Raw genomic sequence first — 19,102 nt, forward strand, 5'->3', positions numbered from 1 at the left:
TCTTGCCAGGTTGAAACTGCTAAAATTTCATTTGGGGTTTTTGCATCTATATTTGAGTGAAATTGGACCTATTTTTTTTTCTTTCTCACACTCTTCTGGTCAGATTTTGGTGTCCCGATACACTAGCTCCATGAAACGAGACTGAAAAAGAAACCCCACTATCCTGCACTTTGGGATAGCTTGCATGAGATTAGAATTTCTTACCATTTCAGTGTTTGACCAAAAGCCTTTGCAAAACAGTTTCAGCCTGAATTTTTCTTCCAGAAAATAATTACTGATAAAAGTCCTTACATGATTATGACTCTGTCCTGACCTCTTCATCCAGTTTTCAAATTAATTAACATGAAAAAAAATCTACCACATTTTCTTTTCGATTTCTAGATTGTGTGTGTGTGATTATAGTTTTGTTATTCACATTGGCTTGTTCCTTTTTTTTTTTTTTTCATTGTTTTCTACAAGGTTTGTAAACTCGTGAGTCTTAGATAAACAAACTGGGGTGGGTGTTCCTTCTGCTCTGTGTGTTGTTGCCAGTTATATTACTTTATCTTTATTACTTTGTTCTATTGGACTTTATTTTGTTGCTCTTTTTCTAAACCTTGAGCTCTTTACATTACAAAGGGTTTCTTTTACAAGTCTCATTAGTTACTTGTCCGATTTTTTGCTCCAAAGCTTTGATACATAGTATCAAATAACTGAGGTACACACCATTGCAGTATTTCCACACAGCTTTGTTCCTTGACCACAAGTTGGCTAGTCAATCAGTTTGTCTAGTTTTTTTATTTCTTTAATTCTAACTGAATTACTTCATGATCATTTGAGATAAGGTTTCACTCTATACCCAAGCTGGCCCCCTGCCTTTCCCTCCCAAGAGAATCCAAGAGATTACAACCAGGCACCACCAGGCTAGTGGCTTGTCTCAGTTGCTTAACAGTCAGAGACTCTAGTTGGTGTGATCCATGCTTTTCAAAATGCTTATGTCAACTTCAGTGAGATTTTCGAGTGGGCTTGTGGAAAACTGACATTTTTTTCCTCATTCTTTTATTTTGCTTCTGGGTCTATTTTTATTGGTCATCTGTTAAGCATAGGGTATCTTTTCCTTTTGACCTTTCAGACACCTGGGGCTATAGGAAGCAGTGTTTAAACTCAGGATAGTGCTGACTTTCTGCCTTCTGGCCTCTGGCCTCTGTCCTGTCTTGATGTCTTAGTTTCTTGCCCACTTGTAGACTTTTCTGGAATATATTTTAAACATTTCACCTGATGTAGGGCATGGAGGAAGCCTTGAGCATGTAGGGTCCTGAGTAAATGTGTGAGCTGTTGTTAGGGGATCAGCCATATAAAAGAGCCTAGCCATAGACCCAAAGGAAATGGAAAAGTGTTCCCTTCTGATCTGTATATAGAGGTTGACAGTGAGTGGAGTGCAGAAAATGTCCTCTGTGGCTTTCTCTCCTGAGATCTTCAGGGCCTGAAGACTGCACCCATACAAAGGCTGCTTCTACCAAGACTAGAATCGGTCTCCTTGATCCAGCTATAGACCACAGTCTCTGTCTCCTTGTTTATCTGTATGTAATAGCCTCACCTCTTTGTTCAGCTGTTTGCGATAACCCTGCTTCCGTGTTCAGCTGTGTAATAAACACACTGTGCTTCCTGGGTGCTACAGTTTCTCCCATTGAGAGTCCAGATCACCCGGTCCCAGATTTCTATCTGTGTTTGTTTGTTTTTAGTATAGAATAGAGTTTATTCAGGGCATGGAGAAGTGAGTTAAGAAGGTAGTAGAGGGATTCTCATCCCCTTGTCACCATAGGAAGGTCTGTCCCTGGAGCCATGCAGAGAGCATGTACTTTTTGCTTTAGAGGGAGAGGTGGTCTGGATCCCTAGACAAGTATATTTCTAGAACGAAAAGCCCATCTTTACTGTTCATCCAGTGTTTATTGCTTGCCTGGTATGCCCAGAAGAAGAGCTAAGATTGTTACTTCTATGTGGTCAGCTACAAGCCTAAGGAAAAAAAGAGTCATTGATTGGGGAAGAGCAGTAGAAGCCACCGAGAGAAGGTGATGGAAACTGGTGACTAAAAATACAGGTTGGGGAACATTCTCACTTACACTTGAAAGCCAATGCCAATCTCGTTAGGTCTAGAGAGCAAGTGGGCACAATGTTTGCAAAACCTGGGAATGGAGAAAGGAGGGCTAACAGGGACAGGAGTGTAGCTGGATAGGAGAAAGAACTTCTAGAGTTCCAACTATGGTTTACATCAACTAATTGCATACTTAGAATTACTTGTAGACAACACTATGAGTGTTCCTAAGACCAAGAAACTAAACATAAGCCAGCTTTCTTATCATTACACTTCTTACAAATGTATTGAAATGTCATGCTCCATCACCTTAAATTTACACTACTGGGCTAGAGAGATGGCTCAGCGGTTAAGGGCAACTGACTGCTCTTCCAGAGGTCCTGAGCTTAATTCCCAGCAACCACATGGTGGCTCACAACCATCTGTAATGGGATCTGATGCCCTCTTCTGGTGTGTCTGAAGACGGTGTTCTCGTATACATGAAACAAATAAATAAATCTTTTGTTTTAAAAAAAGAAATTTAGTATATCTTTCCAAAAACAGCTTTCAGAGTCACAGAGGACAATTTTCAGCACCACTTTTCAGCTGTGGGAACTGACTTGCGTCACTCCTGTCTCTGTCTCAGTTGAATGTAATTACAAAAAGAGCTGGGCATACCTTGGGCGGAGCTTAGGAAATCCGGGTTGTCATTTGACCCAGGACAGAAAAGCTGCTTTTCTAAAGTTTCATTCCCTACCTCACCCTGTCCTCGGAACTGCCAGGCAGGAGAGTGTAGTAGCTTTCCTCCTAACTCCAGAGAAAGCTCTCTTTCTGGATTGAAAGACACATTTTTTTTTCTCCCTCTTGTCTTGGGTTCTTTGGTGCTTTTAGAGTTTGGGAAATAAAAGGCAGGAAGGAAACATCTTGCAGACAACTTCTGCTTTTCATCTCCCCAGCAGACTTCCCCAGGACCAGTGGTGTGCCTGCTGAATTCTTGTAAAGAGGAGAGTGCAGGGAGAAATATGGAAGTTAATGTTGAAAATGTTACCACACTGCAGAAGGACCAGCTGAGGCACGTAGAACAGGAGAGAAAACTGGAGCAAAGGGGAACACTGGCGATGTGCTCCCAGGGAAGTCAGACTTTTTCTTGAAGGCAAAGAACTGGCAAGGACAGATCTGCCCAAACCAGGGTAGGCGGTTAGGATTACTGGCTGGCGAGATGGAAAGAAAACTCTCTTGCCCTTCTGGACTTACAGAGAGATGGAGAGATTTACTGCAACCAGGGAGAGGTCGAATGTTGGTCAGCCAAAGAGGATGTGACATGTGGCTGTTGTGGGCATTCTGCAGAGAACTTTAGACAGTAGAAATGCTGAGGTAGGATGGACATGTGATGATGGTACTGGAATTGAGACTCTTCCCTAGGCCTCTGACTAAGATGACTAAATGTTTGGTAGTGCCGTTGGCTGGGTCAAAGGGTAGATTAACGTCTGATACCGTTGTGAAAGCCACCTAGCACATGCACATAGATTTCAGAGGTGTTCAGCTGAGGAGAGGTGGCAGGAGCTTCAAGGAAATGGTGGTCAAGAGAGTCTCTCAAGATGCAGGTCCCAAAAGGAGTCCACCATGTTTGGCTTCGAAAGGGACCTTGGTGACTTTAGCCTGGGCAGTGTCATGGGTGGAGGAGGGACAGTCTTTCAAGAGAGAAGCTTCATGGGCCTGGTAGTGCGGCTTCGGTGGGGAAAGCAGGCAGCTTGAACATGGGAGTGTTGTCTAAGTTAGAGAGAAGGAAGATGGTGGAGGTCCAACTTTACAGATCTCACAGCTCATTAAATCCTTCTAAGATTTGCTGATCTTAAACAGGGAAAGAATAAAGACAAACTCACCTCACATGGAAGATAGCTGACACACATTAGTGAGCTCCAGGTGTTCGATTGGATGAGCACATCTTTGTGGAAAATTAAACCTAATTAAAGTTTGGGGCTCTCTTTACATGCATTTTGAAGTCCACTGTTTGAGATCACAAACTCACATATAGGACACAGAGAAGTTTAGGAGCAAGGGGGAGTTCGAGGAAGATCAGATTGGAGAAGATGTCCACTAATTTTTTTAAAAACTTTGTCGGGAACCAGGTTTTTGTTGACCCAGGAAACACCTTATGTAAATACTAGTTGAAATAACAGTCATGCTTATATTGAAAACTGTGGCCTATTGATATTCAAAACACTCATTTTCCAATATTAAAACCGATGAACCACTGTAGTAAGGCATCACTCAAGACCGTACTTAGCAAATGTCATTTTGGTTTTCTTGATACGCTGACTTTAATTAATTAATTAATTTTCTTACATTACCCAACAATGATGAGCTCAGGTACTACCTAGAAACATTTTAAAAATAGTTTAGCAAGGCGTGCCAATTCCACTTCTTATTGTGAAGAATGTTACCTGGGCTTGTAACCGGGAGGTGCTACAGCACAGGGAGGGAAATCCTGAAAGTACATGGAAAGATGTCTGGTTTTGTTTTTTTATTGGATTTTTTTTATTTACATTTCAAATGTTATTCCCTTTTCTGGTTTCCCACCCATAAGCCCTCTATCTCCTCCCCCTTCTTTTATAAGGGTGTTCCCCCTCCCCAACCAACCCCCTTTCCTGCCTCCCTGCCCTGATATTCCCCTATATGTTGGTGTATGTTGGGGGAGGGGTGTCCTGTCTTGGCAGGACCACGGGCTTCTCCTCCAATTGGTGCCCAACAAGGTCATCCTCTGCTACATATGCAGCTGGAGCCATGGGTCTGTCCATGTGTAGTCTTTGGGTAGTGGTTTAGTCCCTGGGAGCTCTGGTTGGTTGGTATTGTTGTTCTTACGGGGTTGCAAACCCCTTCAGCTCCTTCAATCCTTTCTCTAACTCCTCTAACAGGGACCCTGTTCTCAGGTCAATGGTTTGCTGCTAGTATTGGCCTCTAAAAATATGGAACGCTTCACGAATTTGCGTGTCATCCTTGCGCAGGGTCCATGCTAATCTTTTCTGTATCGTTCCGATTTTAGTATATGTGCTGCCAAAGCGAGCCCAAGATGTCCGTTCTTAAACAAAATATCAAGACGGCACGAAATTCCAGAGTCAAAACATCTTGAACCAAACTACATTAGGGTCAGCAAGGCCTTCTCGCTTTGAAATGAAGGAAGAAACATCTAGACTAGAAGACATGATTGGTGGGGGAAGGTTCCTGGCTATGGACCTGGAAGGTGGTAGGGTCAGAAAGTGAGAAGAGACTTGGGCACTGAAGCAGATGGGAGTTGGGTGTGCCCCCACTTCACAGCGGAAGGAAGTTGAGGGACAGTCAATGAATATTTAATTAGTTCCCACTCTGTCTCAGTAGTAGTATAAAATCAGGCAGCCACCAGAGAATGAGGAAAATACTAGAAACATGAACCAATCCTTCTGAGTAAGGTGTCAAATCCCAGAGGGGGCGGTGACAGAGGAAGGGCGGGTTGTCTGGTACTTCCTGCATGATGAAAGGAAGGAAGCCTGAGAATATTTCCCTCCCAGGGTAGGAGGTAATGAAACTATCCCGAGAGAAACAGGAAAAGTCAAGATGGAGAATGAAAAGCTAGAAAACAAATAGTAACGGCGTGTTGTACAGTCCAGGCTGGAAGCTATGCTGGGCTTTCTATGGGAATCACGTTTAATACTCAAAGCGCCCCATTGGGAAGGCGTTGCTGTTTCCAGTGCATCAACTTGGGGATTGAGGACTGGGTTCTTTAATTGCACTTCCCCATAGCGGAGTAACATCCCTCGAACATTTACGGGAAACTTCCAACCTTGAAAAAATTTCTTTCACTGGTGAATCAGATAAAAAGCCTCACTGAGGTGAAAAAAATCCCAGTAAACTTGGATGGCCTTATTGAGGCAACCTGGTTGAATTTCACACGGAGGTACTTGGGCCGGGAAGTGAAAGGTTTCCTGGGTCCCAGCATAACCTATGCCCACCAGGCTTCATTGTTGCATAGAAACTGCTGCGCCCGGGTCCATCCCAGAGAGAGTCGGTATAAACGCATGGCTCAGCGGCCCCTAGATGCTCACGCTCGCGGTGCACATGGAGACATTAACAAGCCTTTAGCAGTGATGCCGTGGGATTCCACCTCTACTCCCATCCCATCGAAAGGGCCGGCTGCAGAAAAACAAGACAAAAAGCTGGAGACGCCACTAATACTCCCAGCCGCAGCCGCTGAAGTGCACTTTTAAGTAGGAGGTGTTATCACTGAGCTCCAAGGGTAAATAAGGAAAGATACGGGTTCTGCAGCGATCCCATGATGGTGCACTCGCGTTACGCGGGAGACAACGTTTGCACACCATCACGCGGCAGACCGTTTGCACTTTTTTTTTGGCTGCTGGGCTCTGAAGCCCCGCGCAGCGCCGCAAAGGTTGCCAGGGGACCGGAGGAAACTTTTAAAAGCGCTCTCCCGAGGCTAGCGCCGGCGTCGAGCCGCTCTCCCGGCGGGGCCCTGGGCTCGCGGCGCGCGGCCGGCGGGGCGGAGCCTCGCGTCACGTGGCCAGGGCGGGGCAGGGCGTGCGCGCAGTCTACCGCCAGCCTGGCCGCCGCCGCTGCCGCCGCCGCCGCCGCCGTGTCCCATTCGCGAGGCCCCTGCGGGCTCCGCTGGGCCTGCGGCTCCTGAGGCGGCGGCCCCGCCCCTTGCTCGCCCGCTTCTCGCCACAGCCCTCCCGGGCCGCCCGACAGTCTGCCGAGTGAGAGCCGCGCGCCGTGCCGCAGGTAAGCGGGCCGGAGACAGCGCCGGGGGTTCCCGGGGGCCACGTCCCGGCTCGCGGCCTCTCCTCGCGTGGGCTACGTGGCCGCGGCCACGCCGCCTGGGGACGCGCGGGCATCTGCGGAGACCCCCACGTCGGCCGCGGTCCTCAGGGCCCTGCGCGGCGCGGCCGGGGACCGCAGCCCCGGGCCTGGGGGAGGGGGTGCCGGCGCGCGGTCGCGGTCATCCCCCGGTCGGGGCTGGCGAGGTGCAGTTATTCCCTCAGGCCGTTGGCTTGCCCGCCGCCGCCTCCTGCAGGCCGTGGACCGGGTTCAGATGTGAGTAGCCTGCTGCTGGCGACCCCCGGGGTACTGGGAGGTCCTGGTTGTTGTGGGAGCCGGAGCTCTACGGCCCAGTTTTGAGCGCCGCGGATCCACCCCAGCATAAGAAAATTATTTTCATTCAAATTTAGGATGGCGTTTCGGAGACATAATTATGCAGAACAAGACTAGGAAGATCGCCCTCGCTTTCAGAAAGTACTGGAACGCTGGATACTTGGAGAGGCTCTGGGGGTTTGCTGAACAAGCGGCCACACTTATTTTTAATGCATCTTTGAAACAAAAAAATTAAAAATTGAAACTGAGTCTCTTGCTTGGCGCTGAAGCTCATTTGCCCAGCAGTAGGGATGCCGGTTAAGTTATTACTTAACCTCGCCTCACTAATTTAAAACGTTATGATAACACAGGTTCAATTTTGAAGTCTATTTTGGGATTATTTGCCACTTAGTTTATGTGTTGATCTGACGTTGGTGGTTTTCACAGGCTTAAGACTAAGAAGTGTGGCAGGTGATGCTGGACTGGGCTTAGCGACACAGCCAGCTACCAGGTGTGGGAGGAAACAGGTGTTTTAGCCCTTTTTTTTGGCTGCCCTGCCCTGCCCTGTGTGCCCTCTCATATTGCCCGTGGGTAGCCACCTACGGGCTTCCTCCTCGGCTGAATGTGTTCTTGATTGTGTTTTATCGGTCCCGCGGATCTTCATGTTTTAAGTAGTAGCAGAATAGCTGTAGAATGCTAGAAATGAAACGGTTGGCTCAGCTTTTCTCGTTTGGCAAAATTGAGACTCAACAGAGAAGCTCTGTACTTAAGAGGCTCTGGAAATGGGAGCATTTGAAAACCCTTGAACGCCAAGTGCAGTTAAGCAGATAAAGGGATAAAGGTTGGGGCTTTGTTTCTTGAATTGCTGTGTGCCTGCCCTCATCACTTAGCATTGTGCATTTTGGGTTTTTTTTGGGGGGGGGGCGCTTACTGACTGGACTTATTCCCTGCACTGGGCACAGAATCTCTGCAGGCAAGACTCCAGTAGCTGTTTCCTTACCAAGCACAGAGGCTGGCTTTTAGAAGAGCTTCGGTTGGGGCTGCTTGAATGAACAGAAGCAGCAGCAAGCAGTTTGTCCTTGTAGGTCACTGGGAGCCAGTGGATCTTCCTGAAATGAAATCATCAAATTTTCTTGTATGGTATGCCATGGGTGGATAATCTTGGTGCTACCCCAGGTCAGAGGTGGTCAAAGGTTAGGCCAGTGAACATGACAGCGGACATTCTGTTGGGTTTAAATATTAATATTTGACTTAAGTCCAGTACGGGTCACTGCAGCTATTCTCTGATTGCATGTATAATATACTTCAGTGATGAAACACGGACCTGGAATCCTTCCTGCTGAGAGGTGTACTGGGCTGCCTCCCTTAGGTCCCTAGCAGCCTGGGGGCAAGCTTTTAAGTCTCCGTTAAGTCTTCGTGTCTTTTCACTGGAGCACTCTGTCTGATCCTAGGGCCTGTCACTTTGTTTAGGGGTGGGGCTGTACCTGTTTTAGGGGTTTACTTGGAACTTGGCTTTAGCTCTGTCTGACTCCCTTCATTGCTAGCTACGTTACTGCTTTTGGCTTAGGTGCAGGGTCCTAGGACCTATCATATCACCTTCATGGCAAAATAGCTCATAGCTTTGTAGTCGGGGCTTCAGTTGGCTGAATTCTGTGTGAATTATGCTTCACTGAACATGGCAAGAGCTGGAAGATACACCCTAGAGTGATGATAATGTCCTGACGATAAGGTTTATATGTTTTTGAGACAGTCTCAGACAGACAGTTCAGGTCTTGAACTTAGTGTGTATTGTGTGCCACCATGATTGGTTTAGGAGGTTCCAGGACTTGAACTCAGGGCTTTGGCAAGTACTCTACCAACTGAGCTATATCCTAAGCCCCCTGTAATAACGTATTTGATTAAGTTTTCTTACTCACTTTGCTGACAGTTACCTAATTTGGGGGTTTACCTATGTCATAGGTCAATGTGTGCACTTGTGTTCACGTAAACAAAGGAGGGAGTCAGTGTCCTCTCTTCCCTTGTTCCATATTCTTTTGGGACAGAGTCTCTCCCTGACCCTAGAGGTCATATATTTAGTTACTCTGCTAAGCCAGCAAGTCTGACTCCAGTTGCCCAGTGCTGGGGTAGCGGGTGTGTGAGAGACTAGTGGTGCTGGAATCTGAGCCCAGGTCTTCATACAGTAAACTTTTTTAGCCACTGATGGATCTCTCCAGGCACAGCAGGGTATTTAATAACTCAACCCTTCACATGTCCTATATTTTTCAGGATGAACATAGGAGGGAAGAATCACTCTCAGGGACCACGCGAAGTCAGTAGGGATCCCTAGCTATGGGTAGTGATCTGTGTGTGATGGTGGGCTGACCAGAATACAACTACCCTGTCCATGCTAGTCTGTCTTCCTCACTGCCAACCCTGTTGTTTATGGCAGGACGCTTGAGTCAATGATCTCCTCCTACTGTTGTTATAATGTGGAAGGAGAGAAGAGGAAGAAAAAGAAGAAAAGAGGTTAACCCATTTGTAATCCCAGCACTTTGGGATCCAGAGGCAGAAGAAGTTCACCAGTTTCATGATTAGCTAGCCTAGGGTACAGAGCGACACCAGCATTTCTCTTCCAATTCTCATTGACTACAGTTGAGTCTTTTAAAACAGCTTCTTACATTTACTGATTTGTGACCCTGTCCATGTGTACTTCTGGAGCCCGAGTTCTTCCACCTCAGGGGTTCCAGGAATCAACCTCAGGTTGTCAAGCCTGCTGACAAGTACCTGCTGAGCCATCTCATGGGCTTTAGAGTCCTTGGCCTCGGAGGATATTAACTTTTGGAAATTAACATTCAGTGAATTTTTTCTTATTGGTGGATTTACATAGCTGTTAGTGATGTTACTAAGAAATAAGGAAAAGTAGAATGCTAACTTGCATATCATGTCAAAAACGGTCACACTGTCTACTTGTCCCACCTCACCTCTGTGCAAAGCCAAGGCAGTGTCCTACTGCAAATTTTAGAATTCTTTCCGATTATTAGGGTCACAATTGAGAAAGGTGGTGTGGTGGGAAAACCGCCCTGGAGACATGAGCTTTTCGAAAGCTGTTTACAGGACGGCACTTTTTCTCACTCTTCGAGCTTAGAATTTGTAATCTGGTAGTGACGCACACTTTGAGTAGGAGCTGCTGTCCAGTGTAAGTTCTGTATCTTTGGTGTGAGGACAGTGGCTTCCCGAAGAGCAGACCTAGCGGGGGTTGGCAGCAGTGGAGTGCTCTCCTCCCCCAGCCTTCCTCCAGTTTCTCAAGGGCTCTCACTTCTCTGTTGACTTTACTAGCTGTAACTGAACACTGGATTGGACGTCACCTGACTGCCTCATTTCATATTTCACTTGCTTCTTGTGTTCCCTCTGTGATTGTTGAGTAGTGTGTGTGTTGTCTCACCGCTTCACTTTGACCAGCGGTGGCTTCGACCCGAAGTTGTCTCCCACTCTCCTCTCCTGCGCTGGAATACACAGTGATTCATCCTTAGTTTTCATCTTCGTTCTCTGAGGTTTTGCTTTTTTCTTCCCAGACACTAATACCCCCAGCTCCCTGCATCTTGACTAACTTCTCCTTTAGGCACCGACCCCCTCACACGTGGTGACATGTTACTTACAGGTGGTGACACACTACTCTATGTTCTGTGCTGCGTGGGGAGTTCTCTGGAGTCGGCTTTGGAGTCCCTGTCAGTCATCATCAGGATGAATAACTCAGTCCTCTGAAGCTTCCTGAAATTCTGTGTAGCAGAGCCCCTTTGATCCTTCTCTTCCTTAGATGCCAAACTAAAGGAGCGGTAACTGTGAGTCCAAGTCCCAGGAAGCCAGTCCTGGGGTTACAGCGCAGTCTAGTGAGAAAGAGGACTTGGGGGTGCTGGGGAGTTGACACCTGAAGAAGGTGCAGTGGGTAGGGTCTGTCAGCTGCACACACTTCCTTAGGGAGAGATGACCTCAGAGCAGATGTGCACAGGAGTGGGGGCAGAGACACTGCAGAGACCTGCATTGCATTGGGTGTGTTTTAAGGTTTGGATGTTCTCTCATTGTCTTTGGAGTAATAGTTGAAATTTAAATAGCATTTAGTGGGGCTTAAAAGAGACCAGAGTTGTAAAGTTTAGGAAACATGATTAGAGACGAGTATTTCAATGAGAAGATTCTAGCTTTGATCTTCATAGTTACATCACTCTTTTTACCAGATAAAGAGGAGGAACTTCAGGTGGGAAAAGCATCCTTCAGAAGAGCCAAGATTGGTCCAGGAAGAGAAGATAGGTGTGCAGTATCCGGTACTACATAGAAGATAGTGTGTCCGGCAGTATCAGGTACTACATAGAAGATAGGTGTGCAGTATCAGGTACTACATAGAAGATAGGTGTGCAGTATCTGGTACTACATAGAAGATAGGTGTGCAGTATCAGGTACTACATAGAAGATAGGTGTGCAGTATCCGGTACTACATAGAAGATAGGTGTGCAGTATCAGGTACTACATAGAAGATAGGTGTGCAGTATCAGGTACTACATAGAAGATAGGTGTGCAGTATCAGGTACTACATAGAAGATAGGTGTGCAGTATCAGGTACTACATAGAAGATAGGTGTGCAGTATCTGGTACTACATAGAAGATAGGTGTGCAGTATCAGGTACTACATAGAAGATAGGTGTGCAGTATCAGGTACTACATAGAAGATAGGTGTGCAGTATCTGGTACTACATAGAAGATAGGTGTGTAGTATGAAGTAGCTTCTTCAGTTGCTGGCTGCATTTGCTTTATGTTCTGAAGTGTAACTCCTGAGATGTAATGGAGGGGGAGTTGACACAAGGATATTTACCTAAAGACCTGTTTTTAAATCTATACAATACAATGACTTCTTTTTTGGAAATATTTGTATGCAGCACAAACTGGCCTTGGACCCCTAGTCTTCCTTCTTCACCTCCCAAGTGTTCTATCATGCCTGTTTAAATAAAAAGTTACCAATCTTAAACAAAAAGCTCATTGATTAGGACTGAACCGGAACAGTGTTATCTGTCTTGGTTATGTGAGTCTTTGAACTATTATCCACCATGTCAGTAGTTAATATGAATTTGGAGCTTGTATTGGTGTTGCTTGGTTTGTGCTGTGATATTTTACCCAGCGGTTGAGTCTGTAAACTTGTGGTCTTTAGGGAAGGAAGTGCTTCTCTTAGGGACTGTAAGTCAGGAGTGTCTGGGCTTCATGAAGCATCTATTGGGGGGGGCACCTTTTATTTAAATGATGCGCTTGTTGCACTTGTCCCTGTTTTCCTTTTTGAATACACCAAAACATCTATCCACATACTAAGTTTCCTTAAACTGCTTTGCCCTTTTGTCAGTAAGAGGCAGCAGTCTGCCAGCCGTAGCATCCAATTAACTATGACGGATGACTTAAAAGAGAGAAACTGTGTGATTTACAAAGAGTATTGGACAAAATGCCTAATTGAAAAGTTGGTTTTCAGTCATAAGGCTTTCTGATGGCTCATGGCTTACTTAGTTAAGTAGCCCACCTAACTGATGTGATGTGAACAAGGCCAGTTGAGCCAGGGAGAGAGAAACAGCTGGGGAAATAATGGCATTGAAGAGGTCCTACCATGCCTGTTAGGTGCCTGTTGTGGGAGGAGTTGGACGTCATCCAGTTGACGTTCCCTGTCACCCATCACCAGGCTGAGACTGGGTCAGAAAGAATACTTAAAAACTGTTCTTCAAATATGGAGGGTGGTTCCGTGTCACTGTTGGGAAGGAGGAAAAGTGGTTGTTGGACTGTTTGATACACGCTCTGTGAGTAGCTACTTGCTGCTGCCTTGAAGGATTTCCTTTAGTAATCTTGACTGCTCCTGACTTGAGAGTAGACACCAGATCCCCTCAGTACAGTCCTCAGCAGAAGAGCACTAACCTGTCAGCATTGGATGCAGGCGTGCCCGTCCCTTTCTGTGTTCAGAGTCTGGGTTCCATCACATCAGTACCCAGCTGAGACCTCAGTACAGCAGGTAATCATGTTTGTCCCTCAAGGCTCCCCTCACAGTGTCACTGGACCCACTCAGTACCTACGCCTGCAGATAAGGTCTCTGTGATGTGACTTTTCTCTGTGTATTAGAATCATTGAGTGGCTAAGAATATTTTCATTAAAAGAAATATATTTAGAACCAAAATGTATTAGCATATATTAATCATGCAAAATAACTGATTTCATTGAGGCATTTTCTCATGATACTTTTGGTACATGATTGACTCGGTTGTCTCTTGTCAGAGATCTGCCAGCCTGTCCGCTTGGCTACGTCTGATATTAGATGAGGGTGTGTCTTAAAAGCATATTTACCTTGAAGTCGAGAGAGTCGTGGGGCAAAAGGAAACAAAAGTTCCTCCAGTCTGAAAGTAACTTGTAATGCTGTTGGGAGAAGTGAACTAGCCATCTCACATGTAAAGCAGGGTTTTCTAAACTGAGGCATTGAGGGTTAGGAATAGGATTCAGCTTAGATAATGGAAGATGAGAGACAAAGAAATACCTTGGAGAGCGCTCCTGTGTTTATATTTTTAATGTACAAATGTTTAGTTGAAGGATTTTTTTTTAATATTTCTAAGAAACCACTTTGTGTGCTTGCATAGATTTTCTTCCTTGACTCTTACCTTCCTAGTGACAATATAAGCAGTTTTGTGGCTGACAGTTTATAAAGTCAGGAATTGGTATTTTTGTGTAAATTCTAGTTCATGTTAATAAAAATTGTGAAGCAGTTGAAATAATTCTGTGAATTTGGAAATACTAGTAATCCTGTGTGACGGTTTTAGTTGTCAAGTTGGTACAGTGTAGGGAATGGCCTGGGCACCTCAGCAAAGGCTTGTGTGTGTTGGGTTGGCTGGTGGGCGCAGCTCGGGGGGATTGTCATGGTTTACTGATGTGGGAAGACCCAATCTGAAAGTGGACTTCGAGGTTCCCTGGCGTGGGGCTGTGGACTGTGGAGAAGTGATAAATTTGCCTAAGATAACTTCTCAATGTAACTAATACTTATCTAATATTTAATATTTAACTAGTATAAGCAATTTCCACTGCTTATGTTTTCATAGCCAAATCGTGTTCAGAATTAAGCATGTGCAGTGATTTTACTTTTTCCTACACATTTTGTTTTCTTTGTAGTGAACAGTGGTGTGCTGGCTTTCATTTCTGAATACCAGTCATGACTCCATGTTCACATTAGCTGACTGTCAGTGGGGTCTGTCCCGTCTTGAATATCGGTCATCCCCGCTCTGTTGGGTCCCTTGTCCTGAAGCTTTGCCCATTTCCCCTCTTATTTGGAATTGTTACCTTTGAGGCATTAACTTTTTTTTTTTCTTTTAACTTGTGGTTCTTTCTCTCTCATCCATCTCTTTTAAACCTGGATCTTCTAACTTTGTCTTCTTTTACTGAAGTGCCTTGGTTTATGACTTTGTAGCCGTGTCCTCACCTGGGAAGTACCTGCCTCACTCCTGACCTTGTTTTGTTCCTCACACCTGAATAGGAAGCACATATGTTACCAGAGTCTGCGGGCCAGAGGGCACGAGAGCACAGGAGAAACCAGATGACTGTTATGCTCCTGAGCTTCTCCCTACACGGAGAATCATCTGCACCCTGTCCTCATGGAGTTGAGGAGGTGGCTGGCTGGTGCTGGGTTCTGTTCCTCTGATTGGGAATGTTTCTCTCTTGCTTAGTGTGGTCCTGTCTGCATGGGATTCCAGAGGCTGTTGACATTTTGTCGTTGGTGACCCTTTTGTGTTGCAGGTGTGGCTTCATCCTTTGAGTCCATTTTCAAGGACTTCCATGGTTTCAATTTATTGTTACTTCTGTTGAGAATGAGGACCAGCTTTTAGAGAACTACTAGTTAGTGTTCTGTGAGATCACTCACTGTAAGTTTTTCTTATTCTTTCCTCATGATAAGACTGGGTTATGGCTAAGGAAGACCACGGAGGGTAAAGTGCCATGTGACTTAATGATGGCCATGGCCCTGATCACCAGGACGAGGTTGTGTGTTTCCAATAGCTCTCTACTAAAGATCTAATCTGTATTCTTTTATATATCAGTTTGTAGGGAGGTAGGGGGTGGATGATGGTGCGTGTAGGTTGGCACCCTGAGGGGGGCTTCCCCTTCTAAGATTTTGGTGGCTGAGAGAAGGTCTTTGGGAGAATCAAATAATACTTGATGGCAGGGGCATTGTTCTGTTTGGGGATATAGGTGTAGATACGGGGGATGCTGTCCTAGGGTGTAAGGAAGCAGCAGCTCTTTTTGCATCTTCTCTGCATATTGAAAATGGAGTATTGGTAGCCCATTAGAGATGACATGTAACACTATTAATGTAAGCCTCTACTATATACCAAATTACTTACAGTTTTAGTAGTTTTTAGTATTACCCTTTATTATATGTGTAGTGTAAGGAAACTGTTGGTTCTACTAATGAAAATGCAGCTACGAAGGAGGATGATTAAGAACACAACCGAAGGAATAAAGACTGTTGTGGCTTTCACTGGTGCATGTGTGTACACGTGTGTGTGCGTGTGTCTGTGTGCGTGTGTGTTTGTGTGTGTGTTTGCGTGTCTGTGTGTCTGTGTGTGTTTGCATGTGTGTGTGTCTGTGTGCGTGTGTGTTTGCGTGTGTGTGTGTGTGTGTGTGTGTGTGTTTGTGTGTGTGTGTGTGGTGAGTGTATGCTAGTGCAGGCAAGCACTCTACAGAGTGACATACTTAGCCACTTCTCCTTTGCTCATGTTATCAGCATTATATACGTTTCAATTATCCTTTTGTACTGGAAAACACCTCTTCCAGTAAATTATTCTTTTAATGTTAAAGGTAGAGTATTTTTTCACCCTTCAAAGTAGATTAAGGTTTTACAAATAGCTTAAAAAGTGATTCACTGCAATATCTGATGATGAACCATGCATTTAAGAGAAACGAACTAATTTTCGGCTTCTAAGATTGCAGCTGTTGAAAGACCACTCTTAGGAGGTGGGTGGCTCGTGGCTTACAGCTCACTGCCCTTTTCAGAGCACGGTGAAGCATGTTAGGTTCCCAGTATTCATGACAGATGGTGCACCGTACCTGTACCTCCAGCTGTAGAGGAATCCAGTGCCTCCGGCCTCCACAATACCTGTTAAAAATAAATAAGAAAATTCGTCCTGAGGAAAGAGGAACTGATAATGTGCTGGGTGATGATTTCTTGATTTATCAGGGCCTTAAGAGGTGACTCACACATAGCCTTCATGTTAAATGGTTTTTGCAGAGATTCGAGTGTAATTAGAAAGTGTTGCTTGACAAGTTGGAAGAGGAGAACACGGTGGGGAAGTGCCCCCACCTGCCTGAGCACCAGCCGGGGAGAGCTCAGGCTGTTAGCTTCACTTTTACAGCCATTTCATATAGCTTTAGGCTCTTCTGACCCAATTCAGTCCCGTCCTGCCTCTTTGTAGCTGGATTGTGAATTAGACCTATCCTGTTGAGCAATGAGCCAAAGAGTGGGATTCAGTTGGTGGAGCTCTTTGGAATGGGAAAATGATTTACAAAGCTAAAACAGACTCAGAACTGTTGATGGCAATGAGAAATTAGATGTAGTCCTTTGTGTGTTTTCCTGTGTCCCTCTCTAAATAGTGAGCTCCTTCATGGCAGAGCTCCTTTGACAGTCTGGTTAAGCCCTAACTGTGCATTGCTTGGTCTTTGTCTGCTAGTAGTGTCTGGGTACCACCTCATGGATACTGACGACCACAGTCCTACCTGATAGGAGCCCTAATGAAGCTCAGGTCAAAGCTGAGACTGAGAACACTTATGTGCTGCAGGTCCACAGCAAGTGAGAGAGCTGTGATGTAAGACCCAGCCTACATTTCTAAGATCCTAGTCAGAACAGTCATAAACAAGGTAAATATCATTCGTGTGTATTGGTGGTTCTTGTGTTGGGTGTAATGGCTACAACTGTAAAACCAGTAGTGGGTAGACTGGAAGGAACATCATGAGTTTGAGGCCAGCCTAGGCTACTTAGTAGATCCTGCTAAGACTGAAACAAGAAAGCTTGTCATACCTAACCAATCAAGACAAACAGGACTAACTAAATACACAGAAGAACAGTGATGGTGATGTCAGACCTAACCAACCATCAAAACAAACTAACTAAATACACAGTTGAAGACTAATGGTGATGACCACCTAGGGGCAGGCTTGCTGCTAGAAGACTTGAAAAAGTAACCAGAATTGTTTTTGTTTTGTTACAATTTAGGAGAGGGTGCTGCTGACATCTAGTGGTTGGAGGCCAGGGACACTGAATGTCTTTTCATTCCCAAAGAATTATCTGACCCCAAATGAAATATGCTAAGACTGGAAAACCCAGATTTAAACAATAGATTAAAAGTTAGAAAGCCAATCAGCATTCCTGTGGCCTGGCCCCCACTAACCCCACCCCCACCGTGCTGTTCTCCTGTTCTCCAGCTGTTTTTTCGTGCAGCTCAGGACATGCAGGGCACGTGAGAGACAATCTAACTGATGCTAACCACCAATTCTCTTGGCAAATTGATTCTATGTTTAAAAGCTTACCTAGAAGTCTGCAAAGAGAAAAGGCAAGTTTTATGTTTCAGATGTTCTAATGTTACAGCCCCTTCTACAGTGTGGGGAGCAGAATCGGGTAATAGCATGGTTCCTGGCCTTTAGGAGGAAATATTTGGTTAGTGAATATTGTATTTCCATGCCCACATCTTTGAGGGATAGGTTTGCACGGTGCGCCTCCTGTGCTACTTTAGGAACTGTTGTCCTGTGTGTAAGGCCAGACTGAGAACATGTGGTGGGTGGCTCTCTCCCCAGCCATAAATAAATTGTTCTTTTGATGACTTGTAATTCTTTTTATATTCTGGATATTAAACTCTCATCAAAGACTATAAGTGTTTTCTTATATTCTTAGGTTGTCTTTTCATAATGCCCCTTGATATAAAATATGCTTTCAGTTTTAAAAGAGCACTATCGGCATATTTTATTCATGTTCGTTCATGTCATTGCAAAGATGATTTGGCAAGAGAAGCCAGAAGAGAGCATCTGAGCTGAAGCTACTGCATTTGTGAGCTGCCATGTGGGAGTTAGAAACCAAATCTGGCTCTCTGGAAGAGTAGCCAGTGCCCTTAACCACTGAACCATTATTCCAGCTCCTCTGATATCTCGTTGAAATCTGTGAGGATTCAAGGAGTAAGCAAATGTAACTTTGATTCAAATTCTAAGGATCAAAGATGAAGGCATAAAAGGACTAACTCCAGGAAATGATTATAATGAATAAATTATTATACATTATTAAATTACTATAAATTATTATAGATAAATAGTGCTAGGCAGGGAGCTGGAGAGACGGCTCGGTGGTTAAGAGCATGTGCTGCTCCAGAGGACCTGGGTGCAACTCTCAGCACTCACATCGCTACTTACAGCGGTCTATAGCTCTTAGTCCAGGGATGCAGTGTCCTCAGCTGCCTTCTGGAGGCACCAAGCACACATTCCACACACATACCTACAAGCAAAACACTAAAATACAGAGTTTCCATTGCTGTGAGGAAACACCATGACCAAGGTAACTCTTATAAAGGACAGCATTTAACTGGGGCTGGCTCACAGGCTCCGAGGCTCAGTCCATCATCATGGTGGGGAGAATAACAGAGTCCAGGCAGACATGGTGCTAGAGAAGGAGTTGAGAGTTCTACCTCTTTGTTCCGAAGGCAAACAGGAGAAAGATCTCTCCTTCCAGGCAGCTAGGAGGAGAGTTTCAAAGCCCACCCCCAACAGTGACCCCTTCCTCTACTCCAACAAGGCCACACCTAATAGTGCCCCTCTGGGCCGAGCATATTCACACCCACCACTATTACTCCTACAATGATGCCAGGCAGCTAGCATGGCGTTGCCCGGAGACTGCCGAAGTTAGTGCTAGGGCTTGAGGTCATT

General features: G+C 45.3%; 1 protein-coding gene and 1 non-coding gene across 3 annotated transcripts in view; one reads left to right on the forward strand and one right to left on the reverse strand.

The window, feature by feature from the left end:
• Positions 1-5,010: 5,010 nt before the first annotated feature.
• On the reverse strand, positions 5,011-5,117 carry LOC116899747. The gene has a single exon (XR_004387762.1). It is a non-coding gene; the product is annotated as a U6 spliceosomal RNA (small nuclear RNA).
• A 1,573-nt stretch (positions 5,118-6,690) lies between these two features.
• Lpin2 (lipin 2) overlaps positions 6,691-19,102 on the forward strand; it is a 73,723-nt gene continuing 61,311 nt past the window's right edge. Inside the window, exon 1 of one of the 2 annotated variants that reach the window (XM_032901757.1) lies at positions 6,691-6,817. The gene's annotated coding sequence lies outside the window, so the exon portion shown is untranslated. Of the gene's footprint in view, positions 6,818-7,049; positions 7,130-19,102 lie in introns of those variants that run through there. The other variant, XM_032901758.1, reaches the window with a different exon arrangement.

This window comes from Rattus rattus, chromosome 4 (genome assembly GCF_011064425.1).
Source record: "Rattus rattus isolate New Zealand chromosome 4, Rrattus_CSIRO_v1, whole genome shotgun sequence".
Taxonomy (NCBI): Eukaryota; Metazoa; Chordata; class Mammalia; order Rodentia; family Muridae; genus Rattus; species Rattus rattus.